At 40.4% G+C, this 24775-nt stretch overlaps 1 pseudogene; it reads left to right on the top strand.

Annotated features, from left to right (window-relative positions):
- The window catches only part of LOC143637787 (contactin-3-like), a 119130-nt pseudogene that overhangs the window by 72380 nt on the left and 21975 nt on the right, over positions 1-24775 (top strand).

Raw genomic sequence — 24775 nt, 5'->3', positions numbered from 1 at the left:
ATGTACTATCTAGTCTTTTCAGATTGGCATCCTTCACTTAATTACAGGCATTTAAAATTCCTCCATGCCTTGTCCTTCATGGCTTGCCAGCTCATTTCTTCTTAGTGCAAAATAATTTCCCATTCTCCAGGTGTACCCCAGTTATTTATCCACTCATCTGCTGAAGAATATCTTCATTGCTTCTGAGTTTTGGCAAATCTGAATAAAGCAGCTATAAACATCTATGTGTGGGGTTTTTTAAAGATTTATTTTTGTTCTTTAATGTTTGGTAGTGATGCAAAACAGTTGGGTTCATTTGCCATATTCATAAATGTATATAACATAGTTTTCTCCATCTCCATCCCCTGTACTCTTCCTTTACCTTGCAAGGACATAAGTTTTCAATTTATTTGGGTAAATACCAAGGAGTGCAAATGCTGGATCCTATGATAAGAATAGGTTTATAAGGAATAGGTAAAATGCCTTCCGAATGGCTGTTCCATTTTGCATTCCCATTATCAGTGATTGGGTATTCCTGCTGCTGCATGCCTTCTCCTGTATTTGGTGTTAATTTTCTGAATTGTAGTGATATTTTGCTGATGTTTCAATTCACAATTCCCTAATGAGGAATGGATATTGCACATATGCTCATATATTTGCTTGCTATTTGCATATATTTAGTGGAATGTCTGTTTAGGTCTTTTGTCCACTTTTTAATTGCATTATTCATTTTTTTATTGTTGAGTTTTCAGGGTTCTTTGTACATTTTGTATAGAGGTCCTTCATTAGAAGTGTCTTTGGTGAGACCTTTTTCCCATTCTGTGACTTGCCTTCTCATTTTTTGACATCATGCAGAGAGTAGAAGTTTTTTTCATTTTAATGAAGCCTAGCTTGTCGGTTACTTCTTTCATGGATTGGCCTTGTGGTATTGTGTCTATAAAACCTTTACCATACCCAGGGTCATCTAGGTTTCTCCCCTGTATGACAGTCTAGGACTTTTATAATAAGATTTTCATTTTACATTTAAGAGTGCAGCTCTTGTTGATTTCATTTTTGTGCAGAGTACAGAGTCTGTGTCTGGATTCACTGTTTTCATGTGAACATCCAGTTTTTCTAGGACCATATTGTGAAGAGGCTGTCATTTGCTCCTTTGTCAAATATGAGTTGACTGAATTTGTGGGTTATTTCTGGGCTCTCTCATCTGTTGCACCAATTTGTCTGTCCTTTTCACCATGACCATCCTTTCTTGATTTCTGTAGCCTTAATATTAGTATTGAATTTAGGTGTTCCTATGTTCCAGCTTTGTTTCTCTTCAGTATTGACTGGGGTGTTCTGGGTTTTTGTCTTGACATAGGAATTTTAGAACCAGGATTTCAACTATCCACAAATGTGTATATTTTTCAAGTCTTCCTATCCATGAACATAGAATCTCTCTTAGCTTATTAGGTTCTTTTGTTTCTTCCATCAGACTTGCAGTTTCCCACCTAGATTTTGCACATATTTTGTTAGATTTTAACATAAGTATTTCAGTATTTTGGATGCTGGTGTAAATGGTAGTATGTTTTCATTTCAAATCCCATTTGTACATTGCTGGTATTTGGGAAAACAACTGGACTTTGAATATCAACCTTACCTCCTATGTTACTTGTTAGTTCTGATTTCCTTTTGATTCTTTCAGATCTCATACAGAGATGATCACATAAACAAATTTGCATTTTCTACTTCTCTGTCTGTATATTTTTTAATTTCCATTTCTTCTTTTACTTTATTAGTTAGGGCTTTCAATATGATGTTGAAAAAGAGCCAGTCTTGCTTTGTTCCTGGTCTCAGAACTTGGAGTTTTTTGTCATAAAGCATTTTAAGTTGTGGGTTGTTTGTGGATATTCTTTATCAAGGTGTAGAGATTCTCCTGTATCCCTAATTTATTGATGATTATAATCATGAATAGGTGCCAGATTTTTGTCAAACGCTTTTTCTGTTTACATCTGTTGTTTTCCTCTTCATTTCACTACTGGATGGATTACCCATAAATAGATTTTTAAATGTTAAACCAGTCTTGTGTATTTGACACAAAGTCCACTTGGTTATGGTGTACAATCTTTAAATTCATTGTTTAATTCTATTTGCTGATACTAAGGGATTTTGTATCTAAGTTCATAAAGAATATTGGTGTTATGCAGTTTTATTTTAATATGTTTGTCTGGTTGTTATTAGGGTAATTCTGACCTCCTAGAATGTGTTAGGAAGTATGTCTTCTTCCTGGATCTTTTGGAAGAGATTGCAGAGAATTGCTACACTTTCTTAATTAAATGTTTGTTAAAATTTGTCAATGAACCTATTTGCACCTGACATTTTCAGTTTGGTAAGATTGTTAATTATTGATTTGATTTTGTAAATAGATGTAGACCTATTCAGATTGTATGTTTATTCCTGGGTAAATTTTGGCAGGTCACGTTTTTCAAAGAATTGGTCTATTTCATCTAAAGTATCAAATTGATAGACAAGAATTGTTTGTAATATTATTTTATTATCCTTTTATGTCCATGATGTTTTTAGTGATGGCCTCTCTTTCATACATGATAGTAATAATTTGTGTATTTCCTCTTTTCTTTTTTTTTCATAGTTAGGCTGACTAGAGGCTTATTGATTTTATTGATCTTTTCCAAGAACCAACTTTTGGTTTTGTTGATTTCTCCACTGACTTCCTGTTTTCAATTTCACTGGTTTTTACTCTTATGTTTGTTTCTTTTATTCTTCTTGCTTTGGATTTAATTTGCTCTTCATTTTCTAGTTTTCTAAGGTGGAAGCTTACATTATTGATCGTAGATCTTTCTTCTTTTCTGACATACGCAGTCAGTGCTATCAATTTCCCTCAAAGCAAGGTACTCACTACATCCCACAAATTTTGATAAGTTCTATTTTCTCTTGCATTTAGTTCAGAATATTTTTTAATAATTTCTCTTGAGTTTTTTTTTTACATTAACCCATTTGTTGAGTAGAAGTGTGTAATTTTATCTACAAGAATTGGGGGATCTTTCCATTATTGCTTTCTAGTTTAATTACATTATAGTCTGAAAGCAAATGTTATCTGTTTTCTATGCTCTTAACATTAGTGGGGTATGTTTGAAGACCCAGATATGATCTTTCCTGGTGACTATTACATTTGAACTGGAGTAGAAGGTATTATCTGCTGTTGATGGGTGAGGTAGCATCTAGATGCCATTATATCCATTCAATTGGTACTGCTTTGTAGTTCAACCACGTTCTTCTGAACTTCTGCCTGCTGGATCCTGTCCATATTTATCTCTTTTGCCCAAATGTTCTCTCAGTTTTTGCTACATATTTTTTGTTAGGCACACATACATTGGGGGTTACTGTATCTGCTTACACTCTGGGCCCTTTATCATTAAGTAGTGGTCCATGTCAGCACTGATAACATTCCCTGGGATTTCTCTTCTGCTCTGACTGAATTTACTGTAGTGACTATTTTATTCTTTCATCACCATTAACAAAACATATATTTCATGATTTCCTTTTCATTTCTATGTATCTTTATATTGAAGGTATATTTCCTAGTAGATAATATACAGTTGGGTCTAGATTTTAGCTACTCTGAAAATCTCTGTCTTCTAATGAATGCATTTAGACTATGCTGTTCAAAGTCCTTACTCACATAGCTGAATTAATATCTACCATACTTCTCACTATTTTGTTAGTTGTTGTTCTTCTTTTTTTTTTAGTTTTCTAGACATTATAAGAATTTCATGGTCTTAATTGAGCATTCTTTAGGATTCCACTTTCCTTATTTCTTAACATGTTGCTAAAGGGACAAATATTTGTTTTCTCCTCTGAAATTTTTGTGTTGAAACCTCTAACTCCTACAGTGGTGGTCTGGCAGGTGAGGAGGTGGTGAGATTATGGGAACAGAGCCCTCCTGAGTGAGATGAGGTTAATACCCAAGAGACACCCCTGGTTTCTTCTACCACTGGAGGATATAGAGAGGCACCATCAAAGAATCTGAAAAAAAGTGCTCTCCAGACACCCTGACCTTGAATTTCATAGTCTTCAGATCTTCAGAAATAAACCCAGCAGACTAGGACCCATAACAACATATCAATTATGCTGCATCTTTTTTCTAAGTGGTAGATCTAAAGTTTGCAATGTACAGACATAACTAATCCAAGTCCATTTCCAGAGTGCTTTGAGATCATTTTCAAGTTCATTTCATAGGTAGTGCTTATAATAAAGGTACCTCATAATAAAATCTAATAACACAAGTACCATATGATTAAAAAAAAAACTAGTATTTCCCTTTCTTTTTCTGTGTCATTGCCATTCATTTTACTTACACAGGAGCACATATAAGCACCACTGTGTGTGTGTGTGTGCGCACACACACACACACACACACACACACACACACACACACACATAGACACACCAAATCTAATACATGGTCTCTGTCAGTTTGTGCAAAGTATTATTTGTAAATAAATTAATAAGAAGAAGAAAATAAGGGTTTGTATTGCCTCCACTGACCCCTTCTCTGGCACTCTTCCTGTCTTTTTGTACATTGAGAATTCTGACTGATATACATTTCTCCTTCCCTGTCAAGAACTTCTAGCCTTTGTTGCAAGGCCAGTCTCCTGAAGCCCTATTCTCCAATTTCTTTTCAGGGGTAGGGGGTACCAGGAATTGAACCCAGGGACACTCAACCATTGAGCCACATCCCTATTTTGTATTTTATTTAGAGACAGGGTATCACTGAGTTGCTTAGTGCCTCACTGAGTTGCTGAGGTTGGCTTTGAATTCTCAATCCTCCTGCCTCAGCTTCCTGAGCCACTGGGATTGCAGGCGTGCGCCACCATGCCCAGGTCTCCTTTTTTTTTTCTGTCCCAAGAGTCTTTGGTCCTTCATTTCTGAAGAATAATTTCACTAGCTGCAGGAGTCCTTCTGAAGAGCAGTGCTTCTCTCTCAGTGCTTTAGGTAACGAGCTCTTCTCCATTTGTGGTTTCTAACATTGGGATGGGATATGCCCAGTCATACTTTGGTGTGTTTGGGTTTTTGCATTTGTCCTGCTTGGGGCTGGCCTTTACAAAGCATCTGCGATTTGGTGTCTGAAATTTATTTGAGGAAATTCTCATATCAAACACGTATTTTTTTTTTCTGTTCCTTCACACATTTTTCTCCTTCTGCTGTTTCCATCCCACATACTCTGCACCTGTGGTAATTGTGCCACAGTCTTTGGAAATGGTTCTGTTTCCTTTCAGTCCATTTGTGATTTTAAACTCCTATTGTCATGTCCTTGGACTTAGAGGTTTTTGCTCAGCTTGGTTTCTCCTTTAATGAGCCCATTAAAAGGTTTCTCCACTTCTGTTACAGTGTTTTAGTCTCTGGAGATTCTTTTTTTACATAATATTTATATTAGTGCTTTATAGTTGCACATAATATTGGGGACCATTTCCACATAAACATTCATGTATGGAATATAATTGGCTCCATTTCAGTGCCCAGGGCTTACTCTGCCCCTCTGTTCCTGCCTCCCCATTTCCCTTGCTACACTCTACAGGTCCTTCTAGTTATTTATTTATGTTTTATAATTGGTGCTTTATAGATATACATAGGAGTAGAAATCACTGTGTTGTATTTGTACATGCACACATCATCATTTGGTCAGTTTCATTCCACATTTCCTCCCTTCCTATCCCTCCTCCTTCTTCCCCCTCAATCTCCTTCCTCTACTCTGCTGATCTTCCCTCTGCTTTTATGAGATCCACCTTCATCTTTTTTTCCCCCTTTATTTTGCTCTTGCTTCCACACCTACAGAAAAGTATTCAAACTTTGACTTTCTGAATCTGGTTTATTTCACTTAGCATCATGTTTCTATTTTCATCCATTTACCAGGAAATGCCATAATTTCATTCTTCTTCAAGGCTAAATACAACTTCATTGTGTGTGTGTATATATATATATATATATATATATATATATATATATATATATATATATATATTATATTTTCTTGACCCATTAATCTGGCTGATTCAATAACTCGGCTACTGTGAATTGTGCCACTGTGAACTTTGAAATGGCAGTATCACTGCAGTGTCTGGTTTGAGATCTTTTGGATAAACACCAAGGAGTGGGGCAGCTGGGTCACACAGTGGTTTCATTCCTCGGCAGTTGGGCCACATGGTGGTCCATTTCTAGTCTTTGGAGGAATCTCCATACTACTTTGCAAAGCGATGGCACTAACTTGCCGTCCCGCCAACAATCTGAGTGTGCTTTTCCCCTCATCCTCGCCAGCTCTTGTTATTGTCTGTGTTCTCAATGATCTCATCTGGCATCTTTTTCTTTCTAATTTTTTCCAGACATCTCCATTGGTTTGCTTGCAGCATTCCTGTGTTCACCTGTGGTTATTTTTTCCCCACTGGAGCACTTAGTATTTATCATGTTTTTCAATTCCTAGTCTGATCATACCATCACTCCTACCCTGATTGTTTTGCCTGTTCAAACCTTATTTTGTTGTTTGGTTGGATTTTTGCCTTTTTATGTGCCTGTAACTTTGGTGAAAGGCACATATGATGTACTAGGAAATGGCAATGAGATCAATAGGCCTTGAATAAGAGACCGATGGACGAGGTATATGGGAGGGAGGGCTCCATCTTTTAAGTGAGCCCGCACCCCTAGACTCTAAACTTCTCTTGTTCTTTTCCATTTCCCCCCGCCCTCTTAACATGGGACAGGATGGCTGGAGGAGGTGGAGTTTGATATTTCCTCCCCCTAGTAGGTTAGGCTCTGATCATACCAAGCTGGCTACTTGCTCCTGAAGGCAGACCTTTTAAGGGAGAGTAAAACAATCTGGGATGTTCCTTTCCCCTGCTTTTGCCAGAACTGTGTGGAATTTTTCTCCAGTATTTTCTACAAGGACTTAGTAGACTTGGAAGTAACGCTGAGGTTGTGGGGACCCCTCTATGACTGGGTCCCCAGAGCTATCCCCTCAGCCTGTCCTGCAGGTTGTCAGTAACAGCCAGGTTTCCTACTCCAGCAGAGGTTTCCAGGGAGCCTTCTACATGTGTATCTCTGCATCTGCCCAGTTACATCTCCAGTGTTGAGGGACACAGTCTGCCCTGTGACCATATTCCTTGCTGTAGCTAAGAAGAATTAATTTTTTTAAGTGTGTTTAGATTTTTACCTGTTGTTAAGACAGAGTGGCAACTTCTAAATTCCTTATATGGTGACTGGATACCAGAAGTCAGAGCAACTGGCCAATTTTCTAATCAGGTTGGCTTATATTTTATGTTCTAATTTAGAAAATCATTGTACTGTATAAGATGTGATATTTAATTATACCCATTTAATTGATTAGAACATAGACATGCAAGTAAAGAATTAATAGATCAGTTGGGGTGATTTAAAAATTTAGACTCCAACACCAGAAATTTTAAGTGGTTGGTTTTCAACAACAAAAAAAATTATTATTATAGAAACACTCTGATTTTTCAATCCCTTTTTCTTAGACCAACCTTAGTTCTTTATCATAAAAAAGTCTATTGATAGTCACATTTAATATCAAACCTAGTCTTTCCTATTTTATCTTTTTCAATATGACTTGGAGATGAAAAATCTATACTTCTGAAATATCTGGAAAATGGCTGGAATATAATCGACTGCAATTGTAAGGAAAACACTGTGATCTCTTTGGGAGCAACTCACATGGGAGAGGGTATAATTTTATACTCTTTGAGCCCTTGGGAGTCCTTTATCTGGTCCATATACAGGCTTCTGACTTAAAAGAAAGGGTGTCTAGTCTAGGGTTTTGCTTTTATTTCTTTGTTGTTTTTTTTTTTTTCTTTTCTTTTTTTTTAACCTATTCTAGGTTCTTGGCACATTCAGTTCAGGCCAGCCCACAAGGGTGACTCTTGGCAAGTACATAGCCACAAGTGACAACTTTCTCTCCTTCAGATCTCCATGTGAGAGACCCCAAAGCTATAGTGGAAGGTATGGAAACCTGTTTCTGTGGTCCCTGTGGGTCATCCGTCCCAAGCACTGGCTGTACGGCAGGTGTGGAAGGAACCTGTGGTGAGGCAGATTGTGTTTTCCAAAGATGGTGGCCACAGCCTGCTTTATACAATGAGTTCTCCTTATTGCATGACTTTGACAAACACCTGTCCACCTGCAATAAAGCCATTCCTCCCCTGTTGAAACCCAGAAGACCTTTGTGACTTCCCTGACTAATAAAGAACCCCAGGAACAGTGCCATCGGATTCCTGAGGCTAACTCCCCAAAACACATGCTCTTCTACCTGGTTCCATTAGCACAATGGCTCTGAAACTGAGCCACTAGACTATGAGGAAGCCAAAGTAGAGTGTGCAGGGATTCACTTTAAGAGGAACCAGGGTGCCCAGCCATCAGTCCCACTGAAGTCCCAGCCAATGGCCAACCCCATGTTGCCCGTCTTGTGGATGAGCTTGCCAGTCCCCAGGTACATCTCCCCAAGAAGCTATGCAGCACTAAGGAGCTGGCTCCACTCCTCTCTGCTGTTTCCTGAGCACAATAAGTGTTTTTTTTTATTTAAGCTACTAAATTTGGGGTTAAACGATTACATAGCAAAATGAATTGGTGCCAGAAGTAAACCTAAGGAACTCAGCAGAATTTGTTTATGTGGCCATGAGAAAATAGCTTTTTATTCCTTTGCATCAGTGGACCCTTTCTTCCACACAGCCATACCATTCTACAAGGGACAGATCTGCTTTCAGTGCACTTTGTTCATTCACTATAGGGAAAAACAAAACAGTGAGATTTGATCCCTGAGTTAATTTACTCTCCAGGATAAGCTCCTTGACTTGGAATATGCCAGAATCATCACATCCATCAACAGAAATCCTAGAGTGGTACAGGTTGAGTAATAGTAAGTTTCCATGTGCATTTATAGAAATTTATCACTGTTGAGTGACTTGGGTGACTATTTCTAAATTACAATGAGCACAGCAAACAAGGCAACATCAAGGGAGTTGGCCCCAACCTGACACACTCTGCCTGCTTCACTAACGCTAGTTTTCATGCCTCCCTCCCAGGAGGACCCTCTGTATAGGAGTGCTGTTGTCAGCCTGTGTCCAGCAATGTCCAGCCCAGCCTAATAATTATTTCATTAATTTATTTATTATAGCATTTCAGAGTTGGGGGACATCAGAGTGGTTATTGTAAGCCTTCTGTTTCCAAGAGGAATGAAGATTAGGAACGTCAAATTCCAGGAGGTTTAATGAGCTTTGCACCCTAATGGCTTATTAGAGTCACCTAGAGGGTCTCCTGTCTCCAGTTCATTCTGACTTCATTATCCTGGGATGTGGCCTAGGCTTTTCTGGTACTTTTTAAAGATTCCTCAGGTAAATTTATAGCACAACCAGCATTGAGAATGATAGGATTTAGGTCCTAGATATGCAGCACTAAATAATAGGACATAGAAACCATCCATTTTCAATTTTTTTTTTCAATCATGAGTTTAAGTTCAGAATAGTGGCTAACTATGGTGTTGAATTTGTTGATAACAGTGTCTAACACTTGCCAATCTCCTTTTTTAATTAGCAGAGCAAAGGTCTCTGGCTCAGGGACTTTAACACCATTCAGCTTCTGTCCATATGCATTATCTTGGACAGTGTCCATTCATATTTTTTTCTACTCACTGTGTTCATTTCTGCCATTAACTTATTTTGGTGAGCAAACTCCCATTTAGGTCAAAAATATACATTTTCCCTATCTGTTTCCATATTAATTAAAGAAAGCTAACCAGTTTAAGAAAACATCAAGTGAATAACAGAACTTTCATTCATAGGATGTGTCATATAAAGCTGTAAATGTAACTGTAGTGATCAAAGTGTAGAAAACACTGAGTTGAAGTCTCTGGTAAAAGCATCTTGACATCACCAACTTCTAGTGAGGCACACTAGGACATCCCCTCCCAAAGAAAGTTGAGCAAATTCTTAGCCCAGCTCAGTGGGGCACACCTATTATCCCAGCACTTTGGAGACCCAAGGATTGTGAGTTCAAAGCCAGCCTCAGCAAAATCCCAGGCGTTAAGCAAGTCAGAAAGACCCTGTCTGTAAATAAAATACAAAATAAAGCTGGGGATGTGGCTCAGTGGTCAAGGGCCCCTGAGTTCAATCCCCAGTACCTCCCCCTGCCAAAAAAAAAAGAAAGTCAAGCAAATTCTGATATGAACAGATGACATTTACCTGCCTTAAATATCACCTGTTCAGACAACCAAGTGACTGTAACCACTGTTAGTAAGAAAAATTAGCACAATGTCCCAGCTTGGTCCTGTTTCCATCTTCAGTGGCTGCCTATGTTTCTATTCATTGCCTGAGCAGAGTATGTGTGTAAGGAAGGTGACCCTGAGGAGGCTGTCCAGGGCGAGTGGGGGCAAGGTTTAAATTGCTTGATCATAAATGCAGAGGCGAGTCATGTCACCATCAGTTCCTTTGGGGACCTTCACAAAGGAAAGCACCAACCAGATTCCAGGAGGAACCTATAGGTCGATTGCTTTCAAGGCACCTGGGTGTGATTTACATGCGGTGTCAGGGTTTGGAAAGCAGGCCTGTGAAGGGACCGATGATTAATTTGGGTGGCTCTGCAGTCACAGACTGCATAAAGTGATAAAAAGGAGGAGGCCCGCCTAGTCAACCTTGCCTTCCAAATAGCCATCAAAATGTATTTTTTTCCCTTATACTGGGAAATTATGCTTCTTGGCAGTCCAGTGGCAGCATTTATATCGAGAGTGCTTACTAAGGAATTAGTATTTGTGATAATCTGTTTCACTCAAAGTTGAGGCTCTGTTGGCAACATGGAAGACGCTCCCCGATTCCGAAGTTTGCACTGCACCTCGGTTCTTAGCACATGGCAGACACCACAGTGTGCTTCGAGCCCGCCTGTAATTAGTGATGATCGGCTGTTCATTTACTTTCTCCTGGCATGGGTTATCACATCACATACTGCTTGCCTTTCAGTGCAGAGTGGCTTTTAAATTGCATCCCAAATTTCATTAGTGTCATCACCTCAGAAAATACAGGGGAAAAGTTAATAAGATCCTCTTCTGTTTAATTCAGTACACGCTACATTTTCCCTTAACATTCATGTCAAAGATGATTTGGCTTATAAATCTGTTTGCTGCTTGTACCTGTAGCATGTTTCAAAAATGTGTATTTTTTTTTCCTAAAAGAAATGTGTATGACTAGGTGAACAAATACTTCAATAAGAAAATGATTCTAGGGCTTGGGCATGTGGCCCAGTGGTAGAGTGTGTGCTTAGTGTGTTTAAGGCTCTGGGTTCAATCCCCAGCATGAAAAAAGGGGTAAATGATTCTAGCCAAACTTAGAAATTATAAAATTAGCCCAAAAAGGAAAAAAAATTACTGTCATTTTGATGTAACTATGCATTTGATGTTGACTATAGTGAACTTTTAATTTTGGGGGACAGATAAAGAGTTTGTAGATTAACTACATTCCTGACATCCCTATTCCTGAAACCCTTTTAGCAACCCCCCTGTTCCCCCTGGTAATGGGGATTGAACCCAGTGGTCCTGAACCACAGAATTTCATCTGCAATGCTCCACCCCACACACAAACACTTGTTAAATTTTGAGACAAAGTTTCACTAAGTTCCTTAGGTTCTCACTGAGTCACTGAGACTGGCCTCCAATTTATGATCCTCCTGCCTCTGCCTCCTGGGCCGCTGGGATTACAGGTGTGTGCCACTACCCTACCCTTCTTGAGTCAAACAAATTGATTGTGTCCTCAAGTGCTTTGCATGTAGATATGTGCCCGTGTAGACCACTTCACCCTCTTTTTTCAAGACTTCTGATTACATCGCATGCCTGGGCCCGTCGGTTCATTCACTGAAACCCTCGAAAACCATAGACTCTTCTGTGTTTTCTGATCTTAAGTTACACTGTAATTTGACATTGTTTTATGTCATTGTTTGATGACTGCCTCTCTCACCTGTCAGCTCAGTGAATATAAGGACTGTTTTTTTCTCCCCTCATCATTGTATACCCAGCAACTGAAGTGTAGTAGTTGCTTAATAAATAGTTTTTGAATGAATTATCTTATTTTTAAAAAGGTAGTGCTTTTAAGAAGGAACTCGAATTTGTATCACTTAGGGATTTTTCTCCTGCTGTAAAAGTTTCTGTATGAATCATTGGAATGGACCTTGTCCACGGCCCAGATCTCCTATTTTGAGTAAACCTGTGGCCTGCAGCTTAGAAAAATGGCTTGCTTTCTAGAAAACTTAGAATTGCATGGCTTGGGGGAGGTTTTTAGAGGGAGGTTTTAAAGAAAATCAGGATGAAAGAAAAAGAAAGTAGAAACTTGACCCCTTGCCCCCCATCTTGCCAATGTGGTCCAATCTATTCAAGGAGGTGGGGAGGGGAAGAATACTTAGGAAAATACTACAGACTAATTTAACAGAGAGGAAACACCAAGCTGTTTTTCACTCAAACAATTATTAGTGTGCCTAACAATTTATTGAAAGTTATTAGTGTTATAATCTCCTTTATTTGAATTGCTGTATACTCTAAAGAAAAATGCTTCTAAATATATCTATTATGCTCTCTCATTAATAAATATATCGAGAAACCTATTTAGAGGAGACCTACTGGTTTACTACATTTTGACAAATTTTACTTAGATTTTCCCAGGCAGTCTTGTCCCACCCACTTTATCCCAGCTACCCAATAAACAACTACATTCTCCAAGAGTGACAACCTGATGTGGAAAAGAGTTGGGTTTGCTATCAGTGAATCTTCCTTTGGGAATTTTTTTTAATGTCTGGAAATAGTTGCATCCTGATAAGAAATGATGGGATAATGTGTGCCTGCCAAGTAGCCCAGTGGATTTTCACAGGAGGAACACATGGAGCATGACCTGCACTTTAGAATCCCCCATGATGCTTCAATCCAGAGTACTTATTCCTTCCCAGGTCACCACAGCTCCCTTCTCTTGGGTGGTGAGATGAGACCAATATTCTCTTTTCTCTCTGGTTGTTTAGATGCAGCTACATAGATCTATGTACATAGTTTTGTCATTTTAATGTCCCAATAGTATTTCCGTAAATGATTATACCACTTATTTATTGATGAGTTTTACTGAGACAGACATTGAGTCCTCTGGTTTTCAGCTGTGTAAATCTTGTGGTCGATGCACACACACATTTCTGCAGGATAAGTCCATTCCTAGGGGTGAAATAATGGGTGATAGATGATGCTTATTTTGTGCCTTAGTGGAGACTTCTGGACAGTTCTCCAGAGGGGTTGCACCCATTCACACTCCTCCTAGCAGCAGGTTCCACACTGTCAGCAGAAGTTGAAAACATTCATCTCTATTGCTTTACAGCTCTCCACACATGGTGTGCCATGTGATGTCCTTTGACCTGAGTTGAACTTCCCAGGTTTGCAGATGGAATCTGCCTCACATGTAAATTCCTTATTACCCTGAGTTGGGTTTACATCCTGGAGAACAAAGGTCATGTGTCAGGCAGGTCTTAGCCCTTGAAGGCTTAAGCAGGATTGGGCAAACCTCTGTTAAGGTGAATCTTGCTTCTATGAAGCGATGCATTAAGACAATAGATGAGTTGGAGATAGAAAGGGCCAGAAAAGTACAATATAAATACATGTTACTGAACTGGCAAAAATTAAATTCTACTTTCCATTTACATATTTATCTACTTTAACAACATTTTGGTGCTTAAAAAAATCAGTGGCTCCCATTTTCTACATAACTTAGTTTATTGCTTCTTTTTCCAACATTTTTTTAGATTTAATTTAATTTTATTATTGGTTCCTTTTTGTTATACATTACAGTAGAATCCATTTTGACATAATTATACAAGCATGGAATATATTTTGTTCTAATTGAGGCACCAGTATCTCTCCTTCCCCTTCCTTCTCCCCAGCCCCTTCTCTCTATTGATCTTTCTGTCATTTACCCATAGTTATTTTATCTTATTTTTAAAAATTTATTTCTTGTGGCATACATGATGGTGAGGTTCACTGTGGTACACTCGTATACTTAGAAATGGTGTGTCCTCTGAACATAAACCTACATTTCTTTAGGAAGATAGTTTGATTTCTGTGACCTGGCTGAGCATTTCTGTCTCTCCCGCTATCTATACCTGAAGTCAATAGAAGCCACATCCTGATACCAAACTCTCCATTACTCCTTCAAGAGACAAGACCAGCGGTGTGCTGAAATGGTACATGCAGATATCTAAAGACTCAGGAGAGCCCTGTTATAATTCTCTTTTACCCAACTGTTTTCAAAGTAAGAAATAAAGGTAGGGAGAATAACAGCCTCATCCCCAATGTCTTGGTGGCATTTAACATCAACAGATTTTTGCTGAAAATTAAGATTTCTATAGAAATGATAATCACCCTCCTGTTACTATATGGAACTCAGAAAACCTGCAATGGTCAGCAAGCATTGAGGGTTTCATCCCTGGAATAAATTTCTAAATAACCCTGAGGAGAAAGAGGGAGGGAGGAAAAGAAGAAAGTTCAGAGTGTGGAAAGTAAAATCTGCAAACTTCACAGTTTCAGGATTATCTTTTAATTGTGGCCATCAATCAGCACACATCTGGTCTCTCCCAGTGCTCAAGAAGTTCCATCCAAAGCCATATGATCCAACCAACAGAGAATCTGTGGCCTATTAAGAATCCTCAGGGCAGGGAGCAATATGGAAGGAAGTACCCTGTAGGTAGTTTTAGGAAATTACCTAAAAATAGGATAACAGATCCCCTTTCAACATATTCTAGGAAAACCCAAGAGGAAAGCTACGCTTTTAATTAACAAGATAAATGCTCCTGTGTCCTGTACCAGGTCAGGCATCAACTGCTAATCTTTTTCAAAGGGCTTTGCTTTTCCAAATTATTTTATTTCAATCTATATTTTTACTAATGCATGAAACCGACCTGCAGTTAGTCATTTTATGAACATGATCTTATATTCTCTTTAAATGAAGACCGTTTAAAGTTGAGCATTTAGAAATATATTTGCTCCATTAATTGGTGCTGAGGGACACCCACAAATGTCTTTATGGATAGCTGATATTTTTAAGGTTTAAAATGTTTCCATTTCTTCTTATTGAGGGGGTTCATTCTGACTGTTCCTAAAGTTCTGCAGCTGAGGAATTAAATGGCATTAGTCTTTTTGAGCTCCAATGTGTTTAGAACAGTGTTCAACTGTGGTAATCCCTGTGTCGCGCTGCATTTATTTCCCATTAGATACCTAAATGGTTTCTGCTTCTTCTCAGGCAGATAATTGCAGTGGGGTTGGAACCAGAGAAAACAGTTGAGCGGTGGATATAAAATAAGTGTCACCCTGGTGGAAGTAAATAGACTCTGAGACTATAATCTCTGCCCTCATTTATTTTTGAAACCATAAATGCCCCTGGGGAAAGCTAGTCATTTATTTGTCTGCAGAAATATTTATCTGCAGTCATGTATGGTTTTTAACTTGGTGTTATTTCCATTCATTCCCTTCTTGCATCCTCTGTCTAGTCCCACTTTAGTTTTTACTCTAAATACAGATTCCGTCGCCATGTGTTTCTGGGCCATAGTCTCCAAAATTCTTTGTGTTTTAAAAATAGCGGTGTGTCCATCACCGGTTTTCCCAACAGAGTTCCTCAGGTGATCTAATGATCAGAAACATCCAGCTGACGCACAGCGGAAAGTACGTCTGCATGGTGCACACGGGAGTGGACCGTGTCTCCTCTGCCGCCAAGCTCATAGTGAGAGGTAACAGGAACGCCTCCTGGATTTCCTACCTTCACATCTTAGCTGATCATTCCTTACTGGAGGGAGAGCCGTGATGAGAGGGAATGTGAACATGCAAATTATAGTGTTGATTTGAGTCCTCCTCTTGCCAGCAAATACGACAATTCAGATGAGTGTCAATTCAGAGAAACAAGATTCTTGACTCTGCCCTTCAAATAGCTCTCACTGTGACGGGGATGGCTGCCAAGCTGATATGTTCTTGAGCATGCCATCAATCATCAATCAGCATATGGATTAAATAGGAGAGAGAATATGGGGTGTGTGTGTGTGTGTTTGTGTGCGTGCGTGAGAGAGAATATGGTGTGTGTGCGCGTGCAAGTGAGTGTATGTCCTTCTAAAAGAATCAGGATTATTTATTCAGGATTCCTGAGAAAATTTGCCAACCTAGGCTACTGTCCAGAGTACTGTTGCTATTGGGATGGAAAATGACCAGAGTGAATCATGAATTAAAACATCACTAGATAACAAGCTGAGAACTACAGAGGTAAACCACTGGGTTTAAGGGAAAGTCAGTGTATCCAAAGCCAGGGGCACTGCATTTGGGAGGAACAGGAATCCTACATACAGTCACAAGGGAGCATGGGGGATTATGGCCTTCTATCCAGATTTAAGATCTAACAATGGAAATATGTGTCAGGGGATATTATTACTAGGTACCTGGCCTTTGTCACTAAGCACTTTCTAAACGGGGACCTCATGGAGGTACTGAAGTGGTCACGGGACATACTCTTCACTTTGGTGGAAGTGGGTGACAGTGGTATGCGTCCCCACCTTCTTTAGGTTCACCTGGACCACCAGGATATGTGAAGGTAGAAGAAATCACAGACACCACAGCCCAGCTGTCTTGGAAAGAAGGCACAGACAACCACAGTCCGGTTATCTCCTACACTATCCAAGCAAGGACACCTTTCTCTGTGGGCTGGCAAACTGTTACAACAGGTAAGGGGAGAGGCAACCACTGTCCCTGCTTAGGAAAGGATTTCAAGGCCTTGCTGGGCACCACAGACTCTGACAACTCTGAACTGTTCCTTTGTAGTGCCTGAGGTCATCGATGGGAAAACACACACAGCTACCGTAGTGGAGTTAAACCCCTGGGTGGAATATGAATTTCGGGTTGTAGCCAGTAACAAAATCGGAGGTGGAGAACCCAGTTTACCCTCAGAAAAAGTAAGAACTGAAGAGGCAGGTTAGTGTTTCTGTTTTCTGAGTAATGGGTGAAGAGATGTCCCTGGGTGTGCATCTCCAGTTCCCTTGGCCCTGGTCTCCAGGCCCAGTGGGGACTCCATATCCATAATGCAGTGTCACAATTATCTGACTTTTCTAATGAAATCTGCCATATGGCTTTAGTCAACCCATGTAAGTGACTCTGATGTTGTATGACATTTCCAGGAGTTCAATCCCTCCTAGACCATCATTAGTGCATGTTGAGTGAATACATTTTTGTCATTTAAGGTTATAATTACTATCTGACATCGTTACCCTGTTAGTAGGGAAGAGCTGTTTTCATTTAAAACAAACATTGACAAATTGGCAAAACAATGGCATTTGGAATTTTTGCTGCTAGGAAATCTCATTCTGTCACTGAGCTCAGTGAACACACACGAGCTCAAACAATTGATGGGTATTATATTTTGGCTTCTCAACTGTTCAATTAAGTAAGAATTATTGTTATTAATTTCCATGTAAGGTAACTATTAATATAAATGGCTTTATGATCCTAAAATTATCCTAATTTTAAGACTTAGAAGTGGAATGCATACCCAGCATCACATTATTGAGACAGCTGAGGGGACGTAAACTTTCCTTTTCATAATCTGCATATTAATTAATATTAACTAATAGAATATTTGAAACAGCAAGCATGTCACTTTAGGAGCTAACTAAGTCAAGATAAAGTCCAAGGATATGTCTCCACATTTTAGTGACGCCGTTTGATTGGCACAGTGCACGTGGTACATGTGGCAGGTACTAGGAGACATGGGGGCCGGTGCCTGCCTACAGCCTGCTCATTTGTTCACACCGCACGTATTCAGGAGTGTCTACTGTGTGCTCAGCACTTTGCAGACTTTGCAGATACAGCTATGGGCATGACAAAGACCCACCTTCAAAGAATTTATATGCTAGCTGTGTCATTGAGTTCACTAAAGGAAAGTTCTCAGCAGAAGTGTGAAAGTCGATGCCTGCCTGAGGTTTATAAATACCTCCTACCAGGATGGGAGGGTCCCAGTCTGTATCCTTCCTCCATAAAGCCACTGTTGTTCTGAAACTCATGTCTCTGTTGGAATAGCCACAGTTCAGGGTTCATGCTGGAGTGGTTTCCCAGCGTCCCTGGTGAATCCATTTTCCATATTTTATTAGCCTTCACACCAGTCACAATGTCCCTTTCAAATAAGTTTCATTTTTATTACCTCTTGAGAGGTTTTAAATGTTTTATAATTTCAGGTAAAATAAAATCATCTGATCATCTCACCCAAAATATTTTATAATTTCATGCAATATACATTACATTGTTACCTAAGGCATCTGTGAATGTATACATATGGGATATATACACGCACGTGTGTGTGTGTGTGTGTGTGTGTGTGTGTGTGTGTGTACATTAGGTCGTTACCTAAGGCATCTGTGAATGTGTGTGTGTGTGTGTGTGTGTGTGTGTGTGTGTAATGTGTCAATGATGAAGCTCCTTCATGTATTTTAAAAGCAACTATGAGTCTTCTTTTGGATAAATATTGCTACATGCAAAGAGGGTTTCATCTCTTTCTCTCTGACCCACACAGTTCCAGAAGTGCCTCCCTCTGAAGTCAGTGGAGGAGGCAGAAGCCGGTCTGAACTGGTGATCACCTGGGATGTAAGTGTCCAGGCAGCACTTCCCTCATGAGAGTGCTCCTATTTTCATGATCCTTATGGCCTCCTGGGTGGTGTCCATGCTGTTAGTGATGCTGCAGGGCTGGTACTGATGGTGCTCCTTCTAAGGATGCTATAGTTGACGCTAGTGCTGGTAGCACTGGTGGTTCTTGTGGTAATGGTACTGGTGCTAGTCCTAGTAGTAATATTGGTGATGGTGCTGGCGATGTTGGCGATGCTGGTGATGCTGGTGATGCTGGTGATGGTGCTTATAGTGATGTTCCTGATTCGAACAGTGTACTGATACCGGTGGTGCAGATTCTGGTGCTGCTGATACTAGTAATGGTGTCAGCGCTATCGGTGGTACTGAACGTGATGTTGTTGCCATGGTAGTGCTGGTCCTTGAGCTGGTGGCACTAGTAATGCTGGAGGAATGGTCCTGGTGGTGCTGGTGCTCACGGTGCTCTTGTAATAGTACTGATGGCACTAGGGCTGGTGGCGGTCATAGCGGTGGTGCTGGTGATGCTAATGGAGATGTTGCTGGGGGAATGAACTGGGTACTGCACATTGAGTCTGTGCAGTTGCTGGGGGTGCTGGTGGTTCTGGTACTGGTTCTAGTGCTGGTACTGGATCTACCAATAACACCCGTGTTGGAGGTGGCACAGGTGGTGTTGCTTCTGGTGCTGGTGCTATGGTGATGCTGATGCTGGTGGTCCTGCTATGAATGAGATAGCTTTGGCTGCTGCTGGCTCCTACCCTGCTGCTGCTGCTGGTGGGCCTGGCGCTTTTGTTGGTGCTTATGGAGGTGGTGCTGCTAATGCTGCTGAGAGTCGTCGGGTTGGTGACAGTGGTGCTGGGGATGGACTGGTGATGTGGGGGCTGGTGGTGGTAGTGGTTGTAGTAGTGGTGCAATTGGTACTGGTTTTTTTGGTGGTGGGTTTTGTGGCACAGGTGCTAGTAGTGGTGCTGGGAACACAGGTATTCATGGTGTCACTGGTGTGCAGATGTAGTTATTCTGGTGTTGGTGCTGATGGTGCTGATGGTGTGTGTGCTCATTTTCATGGTGCTGGTGATACAGCTGGTGGCACAGGTGCCGCTGCTGGAGGTGTTGGTACTGGTGGTGTAGGTCATTGTTTTGGTGGTGGTACTATTGATGGAACAGGTGCTACTGGTTCTCATGTCTCCAGTGCTGGTGACACTGATGCTGGGAATTGTGGTGCCTGTGTTGGTGGGACTGGTGGTACTATCAGTGGTGCTTGTGATGTGGGTTCTGATGCTGGTGTTGCTATTGCTGCTGATAATGGTACCGCTGTTGCCACTGCTGGTAGCACCGGTAGCAAATATTTCAGTGCTAATCACTGTTCCTGTCATTTTGCAAAAGTTTTCTTATTTCATTCTTGGAACATTTATATATTAAAACACTGAGGCACAAAGATAGTAATTTGCACATGGACACCTGGCTGCTAAACAGAGGGTGAGAGTCAACTCCTGGCTGCTGACTCTTGAGGTTCCCTTACTGCTCTCCTTGCATTCCTGGAATGTCCTGCTGATGATGTCACACATCCCCACAGGTGCTTGAGTCTATAATTTCTTTCCAGACCATCTTTTATCCTTTGCTTTTGTCAAGTTAGGGGGAAAATGTAATTAACATGTATGAAATAGGGGGGGCTAGCACTAAATTTATTTATATTAATTGAATATGTTAACAAACAAATGAAGCATCATGAGCTTGTGATAAATGCCAATAGAATTTTTGGCATGAGTCCATGCATCCTTGAGTTCAGTAAGCTGTATTTACTTTCTTTTGCTTTTCTTTTCTTTTCTTTTCTTTTTTTGCTCCTTTGTACTTAATCACTGTATCAAGGTATGATTTCTTTCCATAAAACCAACACTAGGGATTTGATAATTTTTATTTGACTTAAAATATCTAGTATGTTAGACTCAGAGTATGGGTTATTAGAAACCCAGACGTGGACTTAAAGACACTCATATGTCAAATAATCACTGAGAAGTCTAGCTCAGTACCTCAGTGCCTGGTAAGAGTATTATATGTCTCTTAAAAATCAGCTGAATTAAATGTGCCCCTGTTGTTCCTCTTCTTTTTAAAATCTCCGACTTGATACGGTGAAGGTTATTATTTGATAATTCATAGGAAACACTAAGGATGAGGACTCATCACTTTGCTATGCCCTTGTCTTTAAGGGTGACACAATGTACCTTTTCTTTACAGCCAGTCCCTGAAGAGCTGCAGAATGGTGAAGGTTTTGGGTATGTGGTTGATTTCCGCCCTCTTGGGGTTACCAACTGGATCCAGACAGTGGTGACATCCCCTGACACCCCAAGATACGTCTTCAGGAACGAAAGCATCATGCCATTTTCACCCTATGAAGTCAAAGTGGGTGTCTATAATAACAGAGGTGAAGGCCCATTTAGCCCAGTGACAACAGTGTTCTCTGCAGAAGAAGGTGCGGGAAACAAGTTTATATATCGATAAGCTAGTTGTGCTCAAACCTGACTAGAAAATTCTCTGTGGCCTTAGGGGTATTTTTTTTCCCTCAAGTCAACAGTAATCAAACTTGTGGTTATGTCCCCAGGGCAGGTCATAAAGATCAACCATAACTGACTTGAAGTATAAGACTCGAGGGACAGAGAATCTAACAATTGGTTGCAACCCTGTTCTTCTTGGTTGAAGAATAAAATAGTCCCTGGAAGCTACCCTAGTCCAAAGTTCTGTTGTGGTTTCTGCAACTGAGAAACGGTCACTAGCAAGACAGAAAGCGAGGGCCAAGATGCCATCCAAGAGATGTACAATGTGAACCTTTGAGGGATATGAGTACCTGTCACTCTGGCCTCATTGCATCATTCTGCTGTGTGCACACACACTTCACTAGAAAACCATTGAGTCATTCTCTCCTATTAAATCTGCTCCACATTCTGAGACATCTCAAGAACACTCTAGAAAATGATAGCAAATCACTATTTTATAGATGACTGCAACTGAATATTGGCCACCTCATGTGGTTCCACCTAACAAAGATGTTAGGGGCCAACCTGTATTGCATGGTTGCCATCTGCCAGGAGTTACCTAATTAGAATTTTCAAATGAAAAGTCTCCCATCTACAAATTAGAAAATGAAAGCCTGATGAAAGAGATGAATAAATCTGCCAAAACTCCTGTAGTAAGAGCCAGGATTTTAACCCAGGGCCATTGGCCTTAAGCATTCTGAGCTCATGTAGTATATCCCAGGGTCTCTCCTAACCTCAGAACTGGCAGTAAATTGAAAAAAAAAGGTCCACAGTTATCATTCCTAAAAATAGACTCCATATTTCTGAGGACGGAGGACGGCCACCATTATTCTTGTCTTCTCATTTCCCATTGAGTTCTGAAAAGGATAAAAACAGGTATTATAGGCATCTTTGCAAAAGAAAGAGTCTTGCATTCATAACCAGACCCCATTTCCAAGAGCTTCCAGGAATTACAAGGGCAGGTTGTGAGTCTGGGAAGTGATGGAAATTAGCCAGCAGGAGGACATCAGACACTGTCTGCCCTCAGCATCTATGGCCTGAGAACTGGCTGTGGGAAGTAGGGAACAGACTTAGCCTTTGGCCTATTCCTGTGCCCCTCACCTCCCTTCTCCTGAATCATCCTTATCACTCTGAGGAGTTGGTCAAAGGGCTGTCTGTTCACACATAAGAAAGATATTTAGTTGCCTAAGAAAAAAATGAGGGGCTTGTTGGAAATACACTCAGACATTTCAGTGAATCAGAGGAAGACTTTATCATTGAGCCTTATGAGATTCCCATGAATCCCCAAGAATGTTCATTATAAGGGGGTGTTCTTACTGGAGATCACATGGGCATGTCTACCTACTCCTTCAAAAGAGTCAGTATCCAAATTCACACTGCCCCTTGTGTGAAATTAGGCACTCAGTGCTTGCTGAGTAAATGAACTTTACTTGAACTTGACTTTGACTTTTTTTGACCCAAATAAGAAAGTAGTATAGGAGTTCCCAAGCAGCTGGTGTGGGGTGAAAGAGAGGAGAAAAAGGGGTAGAGAGAACAGAGCGAAGAAGGAAATACTAAGAAAGAGGTGCAAGGCACAGGTTGCTGTGGGCGCTGAGCAAGGAAAACCCCTGTGGCACTGTGGCCACCTCGTCCTCAGCAATAGATCAGTGTCTGTGTTTTCAAGACATGGTGCTTGTTTTCAAATATTTTTATGGGATGACTATAAAAGTTTCACTTATGTTAAAATGCTTTCTCAAAAATAAGGATGTCAAAGGATTGTTTTATTCAACTGCAGAAATGATCATTTGTTTTCAATTTCTATTCCTAAACAGAGCCTACAATGCCCCAACTGAAGTTTCTGCCCATAGCCTGTCTTCTTCAGAAATTGAAGTTTTGTGGAACACCATTCCTTGGAAGTTGAGCAATGGACATTTGCTTGGCTATGAGGTAAACTAACTTGTGTTTGTATGTTACCACGCTACTTTGCTTCTTTCACTAAAACTTCTTCTGAACAATGACAACTTATATGAATTCTGTTCTGGGTTGCTCTTTTCTTACCCACACATTGTGCCATCTGATTATTAGTACATACCTAATTTAACCCTGCCAGGGGCATGAGTACCACCTTAGTTGGGGTGGAAAAGGAACAAAACAGTGAATATGAAAGGCAGTCATGGGCACTGTCAGCCAGATCTTATGATGGATTGACTGAAAACTGAGGGTGAGATTGAAAGGCTGTGGTCCTATCATTGGATGGCTATGTCAGTAGAAAGTCACCTTCCTCCAGCTATGGTCTTATGTCCTTGGTTGTGAGATTCTCTCCTGAATTCTAGAGAATTCAGCTGCCCGTAGTATAATTTGTGTTTCCAGAGACCTTGATGTATGGTGAAATAAGATGAAATATCCAAAAGAGAGGGCATCATAAGACCTAATATAATGAAGTAGGAATAGTTCACCTGAGCAAGAAGTGTTTGAGGAAGAAGGATGACCCAGCTTTACAGACTTCCAGATGGTAGGAATGTTTAACCAGGACTTTGGAGGGAAAGGAAATGAATGTAGAGGTACTGAGAACATTCCAGATTGAGCACAGCATTTTGGAGGAGTAAAGGAGTAGAGGCTGTGTACAAAACCAAGGTTACACTGAAGATGATGCCCACCGAGGCATAGGAGAGCAGGTCACAGATGAATTTGAATGTAAGAGGAACTACGTGAACTGTACCCCATATTTCATAGGGAACAGTGGAATTAGGAAGTGGTGAGATAAACACATTTTAAGATTTATCTAGCAATGCTGTTATAGAGGTCATGGTTGTGACTTCATCCCCACCACCCACTGCTGGCTTCTTAGGAAACTGCCCTCATGTGTAATTGCTGATTCAGTGGCAGACTAACATAGCCATATTAGCATGACACAGCCACGTACCCCTCCACTCCCCAATACAGTCTCCAGTGGTTGTATCCCAGTGACCATGTGACCAAAGTCAACTGGTCTGCACAGTGAGCTGACCCAGTCAGATTCTTGTGTGAGATATTTAAGTAAGGAACACAGAGGTTATAGTTAATGAGGGTCATGTGGTCATATGTCATATTTGTAGCCAAGTTCACACTTCTTAGGCCATTGGCATATAGGAAAAAGTATGTCTGCAAAGATGAGATAGAGCAGATATCTCCCCACTTCACCCTCACAAGGAGAGAAACAAGGTCCCTACAACCTTACAAGAGTAAAATAGAAGAGCTCTTTGACAACTGCCCAATTCTCAAGTGGACTTCTTACATCCTTTTTCATAGTGCTTTGTCCTTCTTGACAGTGAACCCCCTTTCTATCTGAGCAGCTTCAAGAGAGTTTCTGTTCCCTATAACCACATAGCATTGGCCTGAATAAATATTATCAAATGAAACAGAGACAGCACTGGAGCAGTGAGGCTCTGCATATAGGCCATTCAGGGGCAATACCTGAATTTGTAATTGAAATTGAGCTCCAGTTGTTGGTTCTTGGCTTTGTTTCTTGAGCTTTGGGAATCTTATTAACAAAATGAATGCCTGTACACATATTGTAGAGTGTTGACTGTGTGTTTTCTTCTAGAAGTTGCAATGTTTCTGGTCTTATTCCTAAGTCTTTATTCCA

This window comes from Callospermophilus lateralis, chromosome 11, assembly GCF_048772815.1.
Source record: "Callospermophilus lateralis isolate mCalLat2 chromosome 11, mCalLat2.hap1, whole genome shotgun sequence".
In the NCBI taxonomy this organism is placed as follows: Eukaryota; Metazoa; Chordata; class Mammalia; order Rodentia; family Sciuridae; genus Callospermophilus; species Callospermophilus lateralis.
This window is presented reverse-complemented; position numbering and strand designations above follow the sequence as displayed.